This window comes from Ursus americanus, chromosome 20 (assembly GCF_024610735.1).
Source record: "Ursus americanus isolate L20-20 chromosome 20, mUrsAme1.1.p, whole genome shotgun sequence".
Classification (NCBI taxonomy): Eukaryota; Metazoa; Chordata; class Mammalia; order Carnivora; family Ursidae; genus Ursus; species Ursus americanus.
The window spans coordinates 25,276,322-25,298,757 of record NC_142146.1 but is presented as its reverse complement, the minus strand read 5'-3'; positions in this window follow the sequence as shown (position 1 = coordinate 25,298,757).

Below are 22,436 nucleotides of genomic sequence, written 5' to 3'. Positions count from 1 at the left end.
AGAAGCCTTAATTCTGGGTGCTAAGGGTGCCTATTATTTTTGGGTCGCTATTGCCTCCATGCCTTTAAAGTGGACAGAAGTAGGAAATATGTATAGTTTTCTAAAAGAATGAGGATTTTCCAATTCAAACTTCAGTTTATAGAGTCTTAACCTAACTTTGATTATATAGTTTTCCTCTTACACAGAAAATTATTACACAGTTATTTGCTGTATCCTACAATATAATATCCATGGTTTCAAAATATCAATACTAGTATTCCTGCTAGCAATAAGACTATTGAATGGAACTTTAGATTTCTTTGTGAGTCTTTTTGTTTTTAGAATACATCCTGCCAGGGAGGTAACTTAAGATACTGTTTTAGCATCAATTGCAGTAAAGTTTTTCTACGAGTAGTTATGCCACCAACTTGCTATTTAGTTAGATCCATTTTTTAAAAAAAATTCTGGTTTCAATTTTGAAGCATTGATTATTCCTCTTTGATTTAATTTTGTTTTTAATTTATATGGTTCAAAAGTCAAAACTATGTAACAAAACACATTTGCAGAAGTCTGGTTCCTATCCCTGTCTTCTCCATCCTGCTCCTGATCTCCCTCACAGGTAACCATTTTTTTTTAAAGATTAAAAATTTCCCTTTATTGTTTCTTTTCAAAAAATATAAATGAATTGTTATACAAAAATCTTATTTAACTTTCCTTCTTTTGTACAATAGTATGTTTATAGTTAGCATACAATAGCAATGGAAGTTTAAAAAGAACATACAATAAATAGTTTTTGCATGTAACTTTTATTATTCAGCAATATATATTTGCAGATGATTCTGTATCAATATTTAGAGATTTTTTTTTTACAGCTATTCCTTTTTGCAGCCTCATTATGTCACATTGTATGGATATACCATAGTTTACCCAACCAGTCTCCAGTAATGGACTTTTGGGTAATTTGCAGTCTTTTGATATTGAAAATAACACCACGATGAACAACTTCGTGCCTACATTATTTGCATTTTACCAGCGGATCTTTGGAGTAGAATCCTAGAAGTGGTAATTCCTGGATCCAAATATGCATATGAAATTTTGCTAAATAATACTGAATTTGTCTTTATGAGGTTATGTAATTTTTGCATTCCCACCACCACTATAGGAGACTGCTCACTTCCCATAGACTTGCTAGTCAATCATGTTGTTATGATCTGTTTCTTTTTTCTAATTTGATAGGTGAGAAATGGACCTTCAGTGTAGTTTTAATTTGCCTTTCTCTTTTTATGAGCAAAGCTGAGTATCTTTCCAGTTCTCTGAACTGCTTATTTGTATATATGTATATATATATATTTTTAAATCTATTTTCCTGTTGGATTATTGGTTTTTTCAAATTTTCGGAGTTCTTTGCATGTTAGGAAACTTGCCTTTGTGTTATATTACAGATTCTTTTTTTTCCAGTTTGGCACTTGTATTTTGACTTTACTTATGGTATTTTTTGTTGTTTTTGCCATGAAAGTTTTTTGTTTTATGTGGACAAATAAGAAAGTTTCCCTACTCCAGGTTATAAAGAAATTAACCCATGTTTTCTTCTAGTACTTCTGTCAGTAGATAGTACCTTAAACATTTTTTTATTATGGAAATTTTTGAGCATACAAATATATGGAGAATAATGTAATGAATTCAGTTCACTCACCAATCAACTTCAACAACTATCATTACATGGCCTATCTTCCACTCTACTATTCCATATTATTTTGAAGCAAATCTTAGATATTATTTCATCTTTAAATATTTCAATATGTAAGTGGTCTTTTTAAAATTCACATTGTATGTTTGTTGCTGGCTGATGTAAGTTAGTTTGATGATGTTAGTTTTATTTTATTAATTTTTATTTATTATTTTTTACTTAATTTTATTAATGTAATTAATTTTTGTATGTTAAGCAAATGTCTTAAAACTTGCTTTAAAATAGTTTGTTTGTAGATGAGTTTTCTATGTAAAAAATCCTATCATATATTGATTACTATAGTCTCTCTTCTTGCTTTTTAAATTTGTATCCTTTATTAAATTAAAAAAATTCGACCATTTTCATATTTTGCTGACTAGGATTGCTATAAACAAGTTTCTTTTTATAACTTTAAAGACAGTAATTCCAATATTTTATTTTATGTTTTGTGAACTGTAGGCTTTTGTAGAAACTCTTTTTCTGCTTAAGAAAATTACCTTCAGGGACACTTGGGTGGCTCAGTTGGTTAAGTGGCTGCCTTCAGCATGGGTCATGATCCCAGGGTCCTGGGATTGAGCCCCGAATCAGGCTCCCAGCTCCCTGCTTCCCGCTCCCTAGGGAGTCTCCTTCTGCTTCTCCCTCTGCCTCTGCCCCTCCTCTCCCCCCTCATGTGCCCTCTCTCTCAAATAAATAAAACCTTAAAAAAAAGTTACCTTCATTTTCTACTTTGTTATTAATTTTTTAATCATGAATTGATTTTTATTTTTTTTAATGCTTTTTTGCATTGAGATTATCACATTTCCCCTTCCTTTCTCTCCTTTCTAAAGTGTGATGAATTATAAGACTTTCTGTAATTAAACCAGATTTGTATTCATGGGATAAACCCAACTTGGTCAAGATCCACTACATTTTAAAAAAAACTTAATAGCTGGATTCAATTTGTTAATATTTTGTTCAGAATTTTGCATCCATATTCATGAGTGAGATTGACCTTACTTTCCTTTTCTATTGGGACCTTTTATGATTTCAATATCAAGAGTATACTAGCTTCACAAAATAAGTTGGTAACTGTTCCCTCTTTTTGTATTCTCTGTATAACTTAATTTTTGTTCCCTGAAATTTAAACAGAATTCACCTATAAAACCATCTGAGCCTGGTGGTTTGTGGGGAAAAGATTTTTAAACAGAGACAATGTTTAAAAAGGTTTATAGGGTTATTGATATTTTCTACCTCTTCTTGAGATAGTTTTATTAAGTCATATATTTTTAGTGGAATTTGTCTATATCCCTAAAGTTTTAAATTACTAGCCTACTGTTCATGGTAATCTGATTATCTTTTTTTATTTTCTGTGTCTTATTTTCAGTTATAATATGGTTCATTTGTGTTTTTTTCTTGACCAATATATTTATCCAGTATTGCTGTTTATTATAGTATCCCATTTTAATTAATTGTAATGATTAATTTATATTATTTAATATTTTTGTTCCTTTTACTCTATTGACATTAATTTTCTTTTTATTTTTTTTTAACTTTTAATTTGGACACTTTATTAAATTTCAGCCTTTCTGCTTTTCTATTATAAACTTTTAAAAATAGCCATACATCTCATTTATTTTGGCTTGTTGTATTTTAAATTTTTCTTGGATCTCTGGGTAATTTAGAAGTACATTTTAAGTGTCATAAAATAAGTTTTAAAAAGTTATCCTCTTGTTATATTTTAGCGAGGGAGTATGGAATGTATATATTTTTTGAAACTCATTGAAATTTTGTGCCTTGATTGTATTAACTTTTGTAAATGTTCCATATATGTTTCAGGCAATGTTCCTTTCTAATTATTTAGAGCAGGGCTTTTATATGTCATTAAATCGAGCCCATTAATTTTGTTATCCAAATCTATATCCTTACTAATTTTGAGGTCTTAATAACTAAGATAAATTTGTTCAACCTCCCACTAGAATGTGAATTTATTCACTTCTTGTATTTTGATGTATTTCAAAGCTATTTTATTTGATACAATAAATTTTAAAATTGTTTTCCCTTTCTGCTCTGAGATACATTGATATACCTATATTTGTATTATATCTATCTACTTCAGTTGTGCAGCTAATATAAATTTCACTCCTTGGCACATTTGAAGGCAGTTTGTTACAAAATTTAGAGACTATTATTTCTACTGTAATTATTCTTATATTTGGATTCAAGATGATATCAGATAGATTTTTCTGATGACTCCCTTTGGGATAGGAAAATGGGTCTTTTTTTTTTTTTTTAATCCTTTCATTGAGAGTGTGACCTCTTTTAGGGTCCCATTATTATGTAGGGGTCTGATTTCAGCCTCTCTGCATGTATAGGCTTGAGACCTGGCCTGTCATTTTGTGAGTGACTGTTAGTTCCCACATCTCTAAGTTCATGTGCTGACTTTTACCCTCAGGATTGTCCTGACTTCCAAATTTTTTTTATTACGCTGGTTTCAATTTACTGTTAATTTTTTTCCTTAGGGGATGTCCCTTATTTTCTTGTCAGTTCAACAACATATTTAAAAGCATGTTTATTATAATATATCCAGCAGAAGTTATTTTGCGATGGACCCTTCTTATCCGAGAGTATCTAATGCATCATATTGCCAGAAGTATAACCCTCCCATCTTGCATTAGACTCTTAGCCAGTTTCCTTCCTCAATCCATTCTCCATAAAGTAACCAAAATAACACTTTCATAATATTGATCTGCTAATGTTGCACATAGACTAAAATTCGAATTCTGGCATACGTGGCATATAAAGCCTACGTAATCTGTCCCTTTCCTACTTCTCAAGGTCATCCTCTACCTATGCACTCTGCAGATATTCATCAAACATGCTGTCTTTCTTTCTGTTCCTTGATAGGCTAATGTTATGCTTACCTTAGATCGTTTATCGATCTGTCACCTCTGCCTAAAATGTTCTCTCCCAAATCTTTGTAGTCTGGTTCCCTCTTATTATTCGGTTTCACCTAAGTGTCATTTCTTTAAAGAAAACTTCTTGATCGTTCTTTCTAAAGTTGCTTCTCCATAACTCTGACGTCACCCTAGTTGTTCTCATAGCATTTATTGTCATCTGAAATTAACTTATTAGTTTACTTGTTAATTTTATCTCTTTCCTCACTAGGATACAAGCTCCATGAGGGCAGGGACATGAATCATTAACATTTGCCCAATGCCAAGGAGAATTTAGGTATTCAGTATACATTTATCAAATGAAATTCATTTTAAAATATATCTGTTGAATACATTCTATGAGGCAGACACTGTTGTAGGTGCTTAGGACGCATAAGGGAAATGAACAAATAAAGATTCCTGCCTTATGCAGCTTATATTCTGAAAGGATAGATAGATATTAAATAACAAACATACTATGTAACTAATTACATAGCATGTTAGGAGGTCATATGCAACAGCGAAAAGGAAAATAGAATAGTGGGGAGGGGAAGTTTGCAGTTTTAAGTAGGATAGGTTAGGCCTTATTGAGAAAGTGATATGAGAGAAAAAGAAAGAAAGAAAGAAAGAAAGAAAGAAAGAAAGAAAGAAAGAAAGAAAGAAAGAAAAAGAAAAGAAGAGAGAGAAAAGAAGAGCGAGAGAAAAGAAGAAAGAAAGGAGAGACCTAGTTTGGTGGATATCTAGGGAAGAAGAGCATTTCAGGCAGAAGGAACAGCAATGCTAGGGTCCAAGGGAGTCAGAGTAGAGGGAATAGAATGAGAGGGTGGGAAGAGCAGATGAATTTAGAGAGGTAACTGGAGGCCAGATTACAGGGTCTTATAAACTATTATAAGAATTTGGGCTTTTCCTCTGAGTCAGATAGGAACAACTGGAGGATTCTGAGCTGAGGAGGGCCACAATCTAACTGACATTCTAGCAGGATCATCCTGACTGTGGTGTTGAGAACAGACACGAGGGCAAGAGGAGGAGAGGGACAACTAGGAAGGGACAATTACAGTCACCCAGGCGAGAGATGATGGTGACCTAGACTAGGTGGTGGCAGTGGAGGTGGTGAAAAGTAGTTGGATTCTAGAAACACTTTGAAGTTTCAGTCAACGGGATTTGCTAACAGTGTAGGATGATATCAACAATGGAAGGATGGAGTTGTCACCACCTGATAGGAAGACCATGGGTGAAGAAGGTTTTAGGAGAAAAGAACAGGAGTTTTGTATGTGTTGAATTTAGATCACAAGTGATAATATCAAGTAGGCAGTTGGAGCTCAGGACAGGAGTCTGGAGAGATTATAAACTGGGAAGTAATTAGCACGGAGGTGGTATTTTAAAAGCCAAGGAAAGAGTGTAGCTAGAGAAGAGAAGAGGACCAAGGCCCAAGCACGGAGTGACTCTGACATGAAGCAGTCAGGGGAGCAGGGAAGTGGCAACAGGGGAGACAGAGAAGAAACCACCACCCGTTGAGCTAGGAGAGGAACAAGAGGATGGGGTTCTGGAACTAAATGTGATGTTACATGACTTTTAAAATTACTCCGGTAAATGAATAATTTTTGAAATTTCCATAATTGTGAATTAAAAATGGTGATGCTTAAAAATAGTTTCCTGATGTATACATTTTATAATAACAAAACATCTGTTCAGAAGATAAGTCCCCAACAATTGCCAACACCAAATAGTGTGTATGTTGAGATTTTAGTTGACTTAAATGTGGCTCTTTAAAAGTGGCTTTGTCTTGTTTTAAGTGTCCCTGGAGAGAGACTTAATTTCCTCTTTTTCTTTTTCTTTTTGTCATGGTTAGGGCTCCCATTGCTACAGGACTGGCTGTGACTTCAGGCCTCCATCTTCCCCATCTGAGATCTCGCCGTCATTTCTGTTGCAGTAAAAAGGGTTTCCTAGAGAAAGAACATACAGAAAGTTGATGGAATGACCATCTTCTCATTAGTTACTTGGCCTGGGCTTGCACTTTGATGGATTTCAGGATAGTTTCCAACTGCCAGATAGTTATTATGTATGGAACTGGGTTGGGTGCCATATTTCAAACTGACTATGTCACTTTTGAAACTTCCTGCCCTTCCTCACCACCCCCACCAAAAAACCCCCCAAAAACCAAACCCCCCCCCCAAAAAAAGACAAGAACAAAAACAAAAAAAAAACCAACAAAACAAAACAAAACCACCTTGGGAACCTGGCATATTGGAGGCATTCAGTAAATGTTTTCTCATTTGAGTTGGAAGATTCAGCCTCTAACATGGCAGACAGTGCTTTCAAAGCAACAGGAGACTTTATTTAAAAATTATCAACTTCTGGGAGTGGACTATGGCTTTAAAATTATACTTACATATATGTATTCTAGTAAATGTAGTGGTTTAGGCATACCTAAATTACAAAAAATATAAAGTAGCTTATCCCTGTTGGTCTTCCTTTCCCACTAAAGTCATCATCTGTTCACAGAGCACCATTAGCAGCTGAAAAGACATGGCAGGGGATTGAACAAATTGAACATTCATAGCAGACAGATTTTCTCCTTCTGTGTGTGTGGATTGGACATGACTGTGAACAGTTGGAGGTCAGACCATCACTAATATGTATGAAACTTTTGGTGTTAATTTACCATTAAAAATATATTAATTTTTGGCAGAGGTGGGAATATCCTTGTCTTGCCTAAAGCTTTATTTCCCGTGATACGTAGCAAGCTAAAACCCACAGTGGGCCAATTTGAAAAGCAAGTAAACTTTTTCTTTATTAAAGCCCCATTTTGTTTCTTGGTGAAAGTATGTATATGAGCTTCATTTTCACTCACTACAAAGGCCCTTGTAAAAGGCTCGTATGATCAGTGAGGAAAGACGGGTCCTATGACTAGGATACAAGTGTCCCGTTTCGGCTGAGTTTGATGGGTTTCCCTGAACCCATCCTTTCAGTTGCCATTTTGGCTGTGCCAACTCAACTTCAAACAAATGTCTTGTCAAGGAACAAAAGGATGCATAAAATTATAAGTGGCAATGCCTAGGAGGGTTAGTAGACTGTACTTTCTGAAGAGAATCTTTTCTTCAACTGTGGTAACACAGATGCCCCTACTATTGAGTGGTGGCTCAAGGTCAGGAGGCAGCCGGAGGAGGGAAAGAAGAAAGAGAAATGCCCAGTTAGGAGTCTCTTCACAGCCGAACAACTAGCTATATTTTCCCCATGGACAGTTAAAAGCTGAATGGCCCCCAATATCTTTTGTACCGCCATGTACCCAAACTACACCAGAAGAGTAAGTATTGTTTCTGAGCAGAAAGGCACATTTTGGAAGTGCTTGCTATAAGTTGTGTGTGCATTTGCGAAGAAAGAAAATAAAAGAGGGGATTTTATTTTATTATTGCAACACAATTATTTTTGACATGCTGACATCTGACAAAATGACATAGATACTCATATCTTCTCTGAATAAATCTCCTTTCTGTTGGTATTGCTGAAAGTGCTTAAAACAATTTCCATTGGCTTCTCTTTTGTTCTCTTTGTTCTAGTTGGTAGCCATCAATTATTCAGACTGGCGTTGGCTTTTAATATGATGCTATTATTAAAATAAAAGAAAAACTCCTTACACATTTAAAAGGGACAATCCTCAGACAATGCAGACATTAAATTAGCATTTACTATTGATTTTCTTGATTTTCTATTTTTTCTATTTCTTGATTGTATAAAGTAAAACAATACTTTCAGGTGAACACTGGCTCTGGGAACACCTCATGAGAAAAATCTTGAGGCACATTCCCTTAAAGATGCTGTTTAAATGGACTTAGATGACATTAAACAAAGAGAAATCTTTTTACGTGGACTATGGAATAATATTTGGCAGGATTCTAGAGACTGTGCTGATTGTCATTGGGTGGTTGGGTCCTTTTTTCATAATAAGTGTGTGGGGTCAAGTCACAAGTAGTTATTACTGTGACACTGGCTTCTAAATGTAAGTTCCTTATTCTACTTTGAACCCCAGCCTTCTGTAGACATAGTCAGTGCCCCACGAATGCTACTAATTTCCATTAAAGTATTAATTTTTGACAGAGTTGTAAAGCTTGTCTTGTCAAAAGCTTTATTTTTCATGATCTCCATAGAGATAAATATCAATTGGAAAGCAAGTAATCTTTCCTAAAATTTCAGGTTGCTATCAAGGGTCCCATCCAGGCCAGATGTTTTGGAGGATAAAAGGAAACTAGAAATCATGACCCCTTCCTTCCAGGAGATCACCATTGTATAAATAATACTTACGAGAACTACTAAATTATAAGGCAGTATAATCAGATGCTGGGCTCTGTGGTAGAGACCATGGATGATGGAAGAGCCAGAGAAAGAAAGACGGCTCTGAAAGGGTTTCATAACTCACTTAAACTGAGCCTTGAAAAGACAGTGGGTGGGAAAAGTCAGCCTGAGAAAGAGAAATAATCTTTGCATCCTGCACAAGCACCACCCATGGAAAGAGAGCAATAAAATGAAAGAAATGAGTAGAGTATGGCATTTGGTCCGTGGCAGGGAATAGTGAGATAACAGAGTTACCTTGAGGAGCTTTGTTTCTCTCAAAAATTCTGTAAGAATTGCATTTTAAGGTGTTGAGGGCCTGTCCCTATGTCTTATTTATCAATCATTCAGCTATTCCACCAAAGAAACATGAATATATAAGAGGCCATGTACGAATATCGAAGATTTAATGTTTGACCTTAGTATCTATTAAACTAGATTTTAAAAAGGAAAAATGAGAGCCTCGTCACATCCCCATCAGTAAACAAAATGTCCTTGATTTTTATATAAAAAGTCTTGCATACAACACTCTCCAGTTCACTCATCTTCTATGAGGCCTGGAATGAAATGACAAAATCCACATCTTCCCTGTGATGACAAGAGATTTTGCATTTTCTTACCAAAAATATTTTGTGCTTGACTTTTTCTCCTTGACAAGTCTGAGCACTCATTTGGGAAAGACAATGAAGGGTCTCTGTGTCTTCCACTGGCTTCTTTATTTTCTTCTTCTAATGGGAATGGACATCTAACATGAATGGACAAAGAGATTCCCCCCACCTTTTCCTGATTTCCGATGTTTCAAGAAATCATGAAGTCTAGGTGGTGTATTTCACTTCTTCTGACATCTTATTGTTCCTGCTTCCCTACAGTTTTCCCAGTTGAACAGTTATGGAAAAACGCCCTTACAAAAAGATCATTGGATCTTTGAAAGCTTCCTCCAAAACCCCAGGGTCAGAATGGCTCGCTCAACTTGTAATCAAGATGGTATCTCAGGCTATCCCACTATGTTCTGCACCCTCCCCACATTCTATGGATAATGTCTTCTGAAAACTGGATAAAGGCAAACAATAATGGGGAAATCGAATGCAGAAGTTTAGTAACAGGTATGAAACACACTGTCGGCTTGGTTTTGATGTGCTGTGGGACGTAGGAGAGAAGCAGAAAGGGACCTGGCCATATTAGCCTTGTGAAAAAATGGACTGCGGACAGGAATAGCATTTTTTTTTTTTTTGAAAAAGGAAAATTGGAGAAATGGTTCTGAGTGTTGGATCTGGTCTTTTCTTTTTGCAGGAATTCTGTTGTCCCTTTAGAAAATAGAAAAACCGTTCCAAGGCACATTGGCACCCGCGTGGCACTGCAGCCTTCTCTTGGCACCGCCTCATTCTGTTGCTGGCAGGACAGAGCATGGACCTCTTTAGCCTCATCCTCTGTTGTTTTCTGCACAGGAGCCAAACATTGTGGCTACTCACGAGGCAGGGCTGGCAGCTGAAGAACCCAGATGCCAAGCTCTGGACTGGACTTCTGTTCGGTGTGTGGCTGGTCCCTTCCCTGGCATCTGCCCTGGCTTTGCGGCAGCCTGCGTCCCCGTCTGCAGAGCTGGGCTCAGGATTAGGCTTCTGTTGGCTCCCATGGATGTTTGGTCACTGTTTCCCTTTTGAATTATCCTTGATTATGAGGAATGTGCCTTTATGACATATTCCTCCCCAGGTGCCTGCTCAGACGATGTGCCTTCGCCGCTCAAAGGGGGTTTTCTCTCAAATCACTGGCCATTGTTAGCAAGAAACCTTGTGGAATGGGAGCATTCTCCTCTGGTAGAAAGATGTAAAACGAAATACAAAAGCTTAAATTTTAGACACAAACCTTTACTAACTTATAAATGAAGTGAAAACAAAAACGAACGTCAAAACTCAGAAAATTGAGAAATTCCAAAAACCTTTTCTTTCTTTTTCAGTTCCTTCGACTTTCCATCCCCGCACGTGCCACCATCCCTGACTGACAAAGATGATCGCATTTCCTTATCCGGGGACTTTTGACTTGACGAGAGGGAGATGGATTCTCCAGGTTACAGGAGCTGGTGTATTTATGGTATTTATCAACAAATAGACATTGAGTTGAGTTCCCCTTGGGTTAGAAATATTGGATCACCATTTGCTGGCTAGGGGTGGGGGTAGGAGGATCAGCCAATAAGTCCGACTGTTCCTTGACGGAGCTCACCAATAGTGCCGTGGAAAGAGGAAACCTCAGGTTTACCTAGGAAATGAAAACCAACTCAAGAAGCTCACCAACTAGAAGGGAAGCTAAGTATACACAGACACAATTCAGTAATACTCACAACTAGAATATCTCGGTACATCTGAGAGGCATCTGACATTTGTTCTAGAATGTTTAGGTGTTTGCCCTCCTTCGGACTGACTATTGTTCATTAGAATTATAGATCCCGTTCAAAGGGAAGGATAAATTACAGCTAAACAGACGATGCTTTGCTTTACACAGCACAGTATCTAAATGATCTTTTGAGAATTTGAGCAGCCTTGGACTGAAAACCGAAATCTGTAATCCTGTCAAGCTGAATGATTATTTACCGCTGGATTTTTGCAGCTGGAAAAGAAGCCTGTCCCAATGGCAATCTTTCTAGCTTCATGAAATCTCAGCGGAAGCTAGGTCTTTGATGTCAGACTAGAACCTGAGTTCTAGTCTCAGCTTCGTCCTTATTGGCTTCAGGACTTTGAATAAATTCCTGAACCTCTGGAAACCTCAGTTTGCCCCTCTATAAAGTGGGCAGATAATGGTACCTATCTCATGGCATTATTGTGAATGTCAGATGGCAAATTCGTGGTACAATATATGTCATAGAGTAAGACCCAAGTAGATGTTGGTTAGTGTGAAGGTTTTCTGTAGGTTGCAGCAGGAAGCACACCATCCATCAATCTACAGACCTACGTTATTTTTATCTCATTGGTTGATCCTCATATTTATTGACTTTACTGTTTTTAATGAGGCAGAACGATCTGTATTCTTGAGACCCTCAGAGCTACATACAACATGGTGCCCGATAGAGCATCGGGGTAACGAAATGTTTGCTAAATGAAGCAGTGGGCATGAGAGACTTCAGGTCCATCCCCCGGAATGTATTATTTTAAGAAGTTAAGCAGAGATATAGCCAGTTCATAAGTTACTATCAAAATAGACATCTCGGGAAGGAGGCCAACAAAGGAAATTTGAAACCTTAGGTATAGAGGTATGGAGGAAATAATTCTATTAGAGCAACACTTTCCAAATTTGGAACAGTAGCCACGCCCACCTAGAAAACAAACAATTATTGACTGACGTAGGCCATCTTAGCAGGTGCAAAGCACCCTGGGAAGGAGCTGTAATCATTAAGTGAAGCTTAGTGTCATTCGTAGGCTCTGGAAATGGGAAGCCATCTCTCAATCTACAGTAGAAGGGGGTGCGTGTTGGCATACTTCTACTGTAAAAGGCCAAATAGCAAAGATTGAGGCTTCGCAGGTCATATGGTCTCTCAGAGCTGTAGTGTGAAACAGCCACAGACAAGATGTAAACAAATGAATACGGCTGTATTCCAATAAAACTTTATCTGGCGGCAGGATGTGACCCAGCCTTAGGCAACATTTTGTTGGTGTCTGGTATAAGGGATTGAAAATATGATGAGTTAATATCCAGAATTTTATTTTTGTAATCAACTTTTTAAAATTAAGTTTTTAATTTTAATTCCAGTCTAGTTAATACGCAGTGTTATATTAGTTTCCAGTGTACAGTGTAGTGACTGAACAGTTCTATACATCACCCAGTGCTCTTCGTGATAAGTGCAGTCCTGTAAGTGGGTCACAGTCCCTAAATAAGGGGTCCCTCATTTCTTATTTCTGTCTGGTTAACAGTTAATTGAACTAAGATTTATGAGGATTTCAAGAAGTATGGAAATAGGGGTCAGAGGTATGAGTCTGGGGTCCAAACTCAAGGGCCAGACATAGGTAAGGAGCAGGCAGTAATAAGATAATAGGGACTGGAGGGGTGGGTTGGGGGCTGGAGAAAGAGCACACTCTCCTTTCCAGCTCACCATTGCCATAGGGAGCTGTGGCCCAGTGTTTTAGATATTACAATTTTTCTAAAGAGCCTAGAAACTTCACCAGATCTCCTGATTTTTAAATCCTAGCTTACCAGTTTTAAAAACACCGAGTGCCCTACCAAAACATGCGTATGGTTGAAATGTAGCTGGTAGTTTGCGACCTTTGATTTCAGCCTGCAGCTCTTTACCTTGAAATACTGCTGGTTGCCTTAATGGGGCTAGAGGTTTTTCCAAAGCCAGTTCGAATTTTGCAAAAACTGATCAGATTTGTGCCTGCTTCCTTAAAGTCACCCCTCTATTTCAAAACTAGCTACCCCAAGATGGCACCACAAAGCTTTGCCTGACCGTATGCACAAGGTATGCCAAAAACGCCCAGTGAAATTCTATCTATAGAATTTCATTAGAATTTGAACAGCCTAAAGGAGAAGGAAAGGCTTGGCAGCTTGTTCGTTAACGGCGAAGATTTATGGACAACCAACTTAGAAAATTCAGAGAGAAATCAGTCCTCGTTGGGTTGAAATTGTCCAGCTCTGCTTGAATATGCTAAATCCTCCTTTATCTCATCCTGCTCTTTGTGTTGGCAGATTTAGTTCTATGATTCAATAGAAACCATTCTCTTTTCCTAATATTAAAATCTCATTTTTGTCCTAAACTCTAATAAATTTGAGACTTTTTTTTCCTGAGTTGGATATAAACAAAAATTACCTTTTCATCGTGTGAAAGTTTAATTCCCTAGGTTTAATGAACTACTTTAAAACAAATTAAATAGATTAGATAAAACTTGTATTGTTTTTATTTGACAATCTCGAGCTGCATTATTGTGGAAATATTTGGGGGTGCAAGTTGTAATTTGAATGTCCGCATGTTTATTTCATGGACATTAACCTCTTATGGATTCATCTGTACCGAAGCCATCTGAAAATTCTTTTGTGGAATAAAACTCACATGCTAGAGATCTTTGGAGGCTTTTAAACCCAACCTTTTTTTTTTTCTTTCTCCTTTTCGGCAGCAATTCTCCCAGAAATAGTCTATTGTGCCTGACAAAATGTATCCAATCCTGAACTTGAAAAGGATCCACTCCTATTTGTAACTCAGCGACCCCAAGGCCCAAATTGGTATTGAACTTTCTGGAAAAGCACTCTTGGTTTTTTAATAACAACTTATTGGTAATTAGCACCCTAGCCTGGGCCTACATTTTGGGTTGTCAAAATAAAAATAAAAATCACGTGGCATCTGTTGATCTGAAATAAAACCAAAAACCAAAAAATCCAACCAGGTATACACATTTAGCTCTGCATTTTAGAAATTCTTGACTTAATTCCATTGTAGTGTTCAGGAGAAAGGTGCAACGGAATGAAACAATCGCATGAAATCCTTGTGTTCCATAAGGTGTCTTGAAGTTTGATTGGATATTAACTAAAAGATCATTTTGTTTCTCTTTTATAGCAGGAGATGCAATGTGTTCGTTTTATAACATCTCCGCTGTTTGGAATAAATCACCAAGGACAGATGCTCATCACATTTCGGTTCAATAAAATTCTTTGCAGAGTCTGAACAGATACATGGCTGGTAGCTTTAGGTCTCTGTCCAGGCCATTATTTGTTTGGAAAATCAAATTCACGGAACAAAATAGAGTTACGCTAAGGACATAGAAATTAATATTTTGCTCGCTGTCTATGTGTTGGTTGTTATTTGTTGGCAGGAATGAGCCTAAAGGACTTTACCTTCAGGTTCCCAAGTTCCACCTTTATAAACATCATCGACCACCTCTTCATCTTTTCTTCTAAAACAGCACAGTTAATCCGATTTCCTTCTGTTAGATCCTCTGGTAATACCATTTTAAAGGTTCTCAGCAGAAAAATTTGCCAGTGCTCTCGAAGAAGTGCTAAAATTCCATATTCAGTCTTTTCTGTGGTGGCAAATGGGTTTTCAGCAAGCACAACCGAGGCGTTTATTTTAAAGTAATATGTGTGTGCTGCAAAGCTGTTGGTGAGTTTTGGACATCTTTCATGTGCTGTATGGCACTTCTCTTGAATTTTTTAAAAAATCAAGAAGACGTAATCTACTGACTTGCCAATATTCATTTTTTTTTAAAGGAGGAGAGATTTGAGCTTAAAAAGTTGGGACTGTACATCTTCAGTTGATATTTTCTTGAAGAAGTTTCATATGGTTTTAAATTATTTATCCAAGACGGTATGTGATAAACAGTTGAAGCTTCCCATAATGATGTGCAAGGTAAAAATGTGCATTTCACCAAACACGCATAAATGCGCGTCCCCGCATGTGACAAAGCTGCGCCAGTCTCCTGAGAAAATATTAAGTGTGGTGTGTGTGTTTGGTGTGTGTGTGTTTGGTGTGTGTGTGTGTGTGTGCGCGCGTGTGTGAGAAAGAGTAAAGAAGCTGCTTGTGTGTTGAGTAAATAGATCGACCCATGGCTAGAATGGTGTGGGGCTGATAATCATTCCCAAAGGGCACCGGAAAACGCTCGCTAACCTGTCGCGGTAATTTTCCTTGAAAACGAATCAAGGAAATCCAGGGTGTATAATAACCATTTGGTGGGGCTAATGTTCTGACGCCGTTCGACGGCCCGGGAAAGTGGGAAGTTAGGCGCGGCTCTAACCCCCGCCAGTGCATTTCGCTTGCTGTTTGTTTACTAACAACCATGCCAGTGCGGGGATTTACTTCTGAGGTTTCTCTCTTTCAAGAATGTGTTTCTCACCCTGGGACTAAGAGAGCATTTTTATTGGTGTATGCTTTTGTGCTGACAAAGAACTCAAGGGCTGCCGGGCCATTTTAGGGTTAGCTGTGCCTTTCCCCCCACCTGGAATGACGTCCCCAAACTGCAGAGAGAAACCTTCCCCAGGGGCAAACCCTGAAGTTGATAGGGAGTCGACGGTAGGAAATAAAAATTATGCCCTTTCTTTTATTTAAAGATCGCCTTCGTGTTGAACCGGCTTTTTACTGCCATTAAATATTTGCTTTCTGGGAGCATTTGTATATATTTTCTTAGCTCTTAACTACCATTTCTGCGCGGTTTTGTATCTGCTAGCCCCAGCATTTACAACCTACGAAAACCTCATAAATCTACTTCATTTTTCTAATAAGACATGAAAGTCCTTAATTGGCCTTAATGAAATGCACTTAAAGGGCAATAAACGTGTTTAAACCCTCTTTCAGGGTGAGCTTCAGTACTCTCTCTCTACTCTGTTTTAGCCTTTCTGGTAATTAATCATTTATTCATATGTGACGAATCAGTAACACGATCAAGCAACTACCGCACAATTGCATGATAATAAGCTGCTCATATATGTGTCAAGATTTAGCAATCCTTTTTAAAGCCTAATTTAAAGTCATTTTACAACTAACCAGACTGCTTCTCTGAAGCATTTTTCCCCCAGTATCTTTTCCACATATTTTCATTTGGATGCCATCTTTTTATTTTGTTTATAGAGCCCAGTCCGCCTTAAATCCACCATGGCACCAGCGTGAATTTCAGCAATGCAAACATTTACCATTGTGTTGCAGTCGGGTTGGAATTCTCTCTTTGATCCAAAGGAGCGGGGGTGGAGGAGAAGCAAAAGGAAGAGAAGGACCGCATTTATAAATAGAAGACCCAAGAGTCCCTGCCATTTTTAGTATGTATTTAAATCTTAAATCTGCAGTGATTTATGGAGACGTGTTAATCATTTGTCTGCACCTTAGCACTCCGAGAATTCCAGCAAATTTCCCATGCCACCGATACCCCAGTGGAGGGGTTCCTTTTTCTGTAGAGGAATTCTTACCTATTCTAAAAAATTGAGATATAATTGACATATCCCTCACCATGAAAGAGGGGTTCATACTTTCAACGCAAGCTGACAGATCGAATATCTGAATGCCTGCCCGTGTGAACACAAACGGGGGACTGGATTTTCCTGGCTATGGGTGTACGGCATGTGCTCACCGGTAAGCCTAGATGAGGGGATGTGAGGAAAGATTAGGACCTGCCAATGATAGTAAACAGAGTTGCTTTGCACTTACAAAATATACCTTGAGTTGACCCTAATGTATAATTGAACAGTTGGCATCAGCTCTAGTCAAGGCAAGTTTGTTCAGTCCAAGGAAACCAAAGTAATTAAAGAGAAGAGTCAAATGTCCTTCTTCAGCATATATTAACATAAGTAGATCACCTGAGGTTTAATCACTTAGATGTCTTTAATATTTGCCCATAAATAGCAGGTGACAAGACCATATATATGTATATATATATATATACATATACATATATATATATATGGTGTAAGAAGAGACCCTGACAAGCTCAGTAGAGATGGCACCTGTAAGTAAACCTGAGGGGTGAGTATGAATTGGTGACGCAGCTGAGTAGTATAATTTTTGAAAAGAAATGTCATTTTATTACTTTGAAGTATAAGAAGTGGCTACTCCAGGGTAACCAGGCAGAGGGAGCTCTGGCCAGATCCATTTTTATGTCTGGAAAGTGACCACATGTGACAGCACATGAATTGTCAGTTGGTAGTAAATGGTCCGGAGGCATTTCAAAATTGTTCTCTTATATACCTTAAAAATTCCCCTGTAATTCAACTGTAGGTAGCCTCCTCTAATGTAGAAATTTTATTTTTTTTTCTTTTTTGGCACTAATATCCATCATAGTGGATTCAATACATGTCTGTCAATTTACCTTGACTCAGCAACAATTTTTTTTTTTTAAATCTTAGGCCCTAAAAAAGGTCAATTTTGTTCTAACTTCCTTGCAATTACACATTCCTGAATAGAAGGCCCTAAATTACTGAGATTTAATCAAGGCACCATTTACACTGCAGTCTACATGAATGGCTCCCCCGGGAGTTGTGCAGTGCACAACTCGTGCATCCATATGTTACAGTTCTGTTTTTCTGTTTTGTGTATATATGCCCGGCCTTGATAAAGAAATATATCCGATTTTGGTTGAAACATCATTTTTCCTTCATTTTCAGATGGCCTGTGTTCTGTTGTATCTGGTACCATTAAAGATCCTTAAATCAACAAAAGTGTTGTCATGTGTTAATTTTTATATTGCAAACCTGATCGCTCTAATATTTTCTACATTCCTCACGTGCATTATAGCCTATTTATCTAGCTCTAAATCACTCTGTGGGTAAAATGTGAATTGTATCTTCATTCTATTTTGTCTTTCATTTTGTTTGTGACAAAGGAATGTTCCTTCAATTATGACAAAGTTCCTTAGGCTAACTAACTTTCCAAAAGAAGTAAACTGAAGAGCCTTGAGTTAAAACAGAAAAAAAAAGGCCTGGCTACTCAAGTTCCCCTAAAATGCTGATTTAAATAATGTTAGGGAGAAAAAGGCACAACAGCAGGATGTGAGAGCTGATCTCTTTTCCGGGCTTGAGATTTTAAGATGGAGTGCTTTTGCCTAAGCCCTCTGACTGGCATATCCCTGAATTTTGCAGAAATAATCACAATGTGTAAAAATTACCACAATGTGTAAAAATAATTGCAATAAGGTGATAATTTAGCAGTAAAAGGAAAATTCCAGACTCAGTTTAATCAGTTAAAGTGTCTCTCTGGTTCTTCTGATTTGTTGTTCATTTACGCTGGGCAGCTGGACAATCGGATTTTGCACGGGCCACAAACAATGAAATAAAACAGCAAGATGTACTGTATTTTACTGAAACATACAATAAAGGGCAGCAGGGGACTAGTCAAAGCCCAATATTCAAAGACTGTAATTTTTTATCACTACTTTATTTCCTAAACCAAAATGTTTTTTGGGTATAAATATTGGATGAAAGCAAAACGGCACCACATTTGCTCTCATGGAGGCAATCCCTAAACCTACTTTTTATTAGAATTAAATTAATATTGTGTAAGTAGTTTTATAGTTTTAGCATTTTATTATTATTTATGTTCTAACTGCTCTGCATAAATAGAATTGTTCCTTGCTTCTTTTTGTTTTTACTACTAATAAAAAGTAATAGGTATCATAATTCAGGGACTGTTTGCAGTTCAAGGCATTTTCTGTTTGGTCTTGGTGGCCTGTGGAAGGAGACAGACCCCAAACTGCAGCACACGAAGCTTTAATAACACATGCAGGAGGCAATTCTAAGGAGCATTAGATGTTTAGGCAAGAATGGCCAAAACGTAGATGAACAATTAAAAGATTCTCAAATTGTTAGTCGGAGAGCCGGTCCACCCAATGACAGCCTTGTGTGAGCAGAAATATATCTGCCTTGCTTTCTAGCTTCATTCATGTATGTCCGGTATTTATTAATAAGGATTTCCCTTAATTACCTGCTGATTTCTCAGAACACTTAGGAAAGAGAAGAAAATAGCTTTATTTGTGATGGGCAGGAAGGCAATTTTTAACCACAACCACCATGCTTTCTTATATATTCTAAAAAAAAAGACTTTTCAAAAGTAGAAGTGATAGGAGATACTTAAGTGAAAATCAGAAAATGGAAATGATTCCTTCGTGAAAGTCATAGGGTTGTGATACTTTTTGAGAAACTCGTGCAAGAATTCACACTTGGAAATCTGGAGAACCGGACTCGAGGCTAGGACCCCAGTCCTGAAGTGGGCAGGTCTAGAACTGTATTTTGCTCATGCTTTTATGCCTCAAAACATGTGCTATTGTCACTGCCTAAGCCTGGAGACAGCCCCAAGAGACCCTGGCACGCAGGTCACTCCCAGTCTCTTCTCTCCCCAGGAACAGAATGGAACCTTTCTTGTTTCTTGTTGTTGTTCTGGAGAAATCTGTTTTACAGTTAAGCAGGTCCTACAAATATATAATGGAAGACTATACAACCATTCAAAGGGATGTTTAGGAAGGACTTTTGTTACATGGAACATACTGATCCTATGATGAGAAGGGCAGAGTACAGCATGCAAAATTATACCCCCAGTGAGAGCTCAGAGAGAGACAATGCATTGCAGAAAGGTTGAATGAAATGTCCTAAAATGTTAACAGAAATTGCTCGGGGTGGCAGGATTACGGGTGACTTGTTTTTCTGTGTATATTTCTTTAATTTTCAAATGTTCTGTAGCATGCATACACCTTCACAAAATGAAACTAAGAAAAACTGTAAGAAAATAGGCAACATGATAAACAGACTTCAGATGCATTTTTAAGGAATAATACTATGTTCAATGTTTGCATACACTGTCAGGAACCCTGAGAGAACTAATATGATTTCCCCCCCCTTTTTATAGGTGAGGATACTAAAGCTTAAGGGAGACGAGGTCATTGCCCAAGGTCACACAGCCAGAGACGTCGACAGTTGGAATCTAAATTGGGATAGATGTGCTCTGGCGTTCTTGTCCAACCACCACGTTGCCTTTCTAACTCATGGGTCTTCGTGCACATTTCATGTGTAAATAGAAAATTGGAAGGTCTCACTGAGACTTTTTTGCTAGGAGACGCAGTTGTCTGTCCACTTCTCCCACCATGCCGGGGCCTGACATGGTGTCTTTTCTGCTTACGTGGGGCGTCCTTTTCCGTGATTCTGCTTTTCTCTCTAAATCAAGGGCTGTGTTTTTGTTCAAACCTAAGCAAATAGACAGGGCCTCCCAACACTGGCATTCCAGCTCATGCCAGCTTCTTCAGTTTCCTTGAGAATAACTTTTTGGGGTGACTTTGGCATGTTCCCCAGGGCAGAGTTTTTCTCCAGCTCCTGGGCTGACACTTTTGGATTACTTTGCCTCCTAACACATCCCACCTATGCTACCAAAAATATGGAGCCCAGATCCTTCTGATTCAAACCAGGCTTGTCATTGTTTCTGTAGAACTTGAAAAATATCAGACTGAATACCTACAGAAACAGGCCTGTTTCTACTTATGTCACTTATGAGAACACACGCTTTTATTAGCTTTGACCTTCTTTGGAGTAGCCCCCGAAGACCAGGGATTCCAATACAAACACACCGTCAGTTACAATTTTCTGAGATTTTCATTTTGCTTCAGGAAAAAAACAGTTTCTTTTTTTGTGTGTCCTAAGGTCATTTGAATTAAGCTCAGAGGGCAACTCTGAAATTGGTTCCATCCTGCTAATAACTTTGTAGGAGGGTTTGAATTTTATGCTTCTAACAAGCCAGGTTTAATTTCCATGGTTGCCACTACACGACATTTGCAATCCTCGGTGACAATGCAAAGTGACTGATGTAAATGATGATCCGGATAACCCAGGGAGATGGACTATCGGAGATAAGGTTTTCTTGGGCTAGATTAATCTAGGGAAAGATGGCGCCATTGACCATCATTTGTCCTGGAAACTTGACTAAGCCTCAGTGTTACTTCTGCTATGCAGAATTTAGATATCAAGTTTGGCACTCTTAACATATGGCCCCAAATATTTTGCTACTTCTCCCGATGAGAAGGGGTCTAAGTCCCCTCCCCTTGAATCTGGGTGGGTTCGTAAGTGCTTCCACCAGTGGCGAACTACCAAGACTAGGATATATAGGCCATGCTTTGCACCTGGTTCTTGTACAACATTTCCTCTCTAGGCACTCTTTCTGGATGATCCTTCATGGAACCCAGACATGCTGTGAGAAGCCCATGCCCACAGAATGGCCATGCGAAGGTGATGTGGACAATAGTTCCAGCTGAGCCCAGCTTTGAAGTCATCCCAGCTCAGGTGCACACACGTGAGAGAAGCCTTCAGATGATAGCAGCCTCCAGCAGTTCCAGTCTGCTCAGCTGGGCCCCAGACACCGTGGAGCAGCAACAAGCATTCCCACTGAGCGCCGTCCAAACCCTACCCACAGAACTGGGGAGCATTATAAAAGGGTTGTTGTTTTACACCATTAAGTTGAGAGTGGTTTGTTATACAACATGGAGAACGAGAATAGCAAGCTTTTAAAATTTCTCTCCCATTCTTAGTTGTTCAAATAATGTCTTACTTGCTCTTATCTTATTTATTATGAACTAAGAAGCCCCAAGGAATGTCAGAGGCATGGCAGTAAAAAGATAAAGATGATTAAGAGATTCCTGGGGGTAGGGTTGGGGGTTGAGGAAGAACATGTGACATACCCACGGACGCTGATACGTATCTCCTGGCTTTTGTGGTATGCGAAAGTCATTACAAATATGTGGACTTTACAAAGAACTTTTAGATGCATTTCACACAATTGAACTGCTTCAACGATCTTGCAAAGTGAGTGTTATTATTATCATCATCCTCCTTATTTTCCAGATTAAAGAACTGGGGTTCAGAGAGGTTAACGGGCTGGCCCAAAGACATACAGCTGCTTGCGGGGCGGGGGGGGGGGGGGGTGGGCAGAGGGGACCAGAACTCACATCCCCTGGCCTCCCATCCCTTGCTCTTCCCAGCACAGGTTGCTTTATGAGAAGCGAACTGCTGCCCCTTTGTGGCAGCTGGTCTGGCTTCGTACACTCCAAAGTGCCAACCTTGACAAG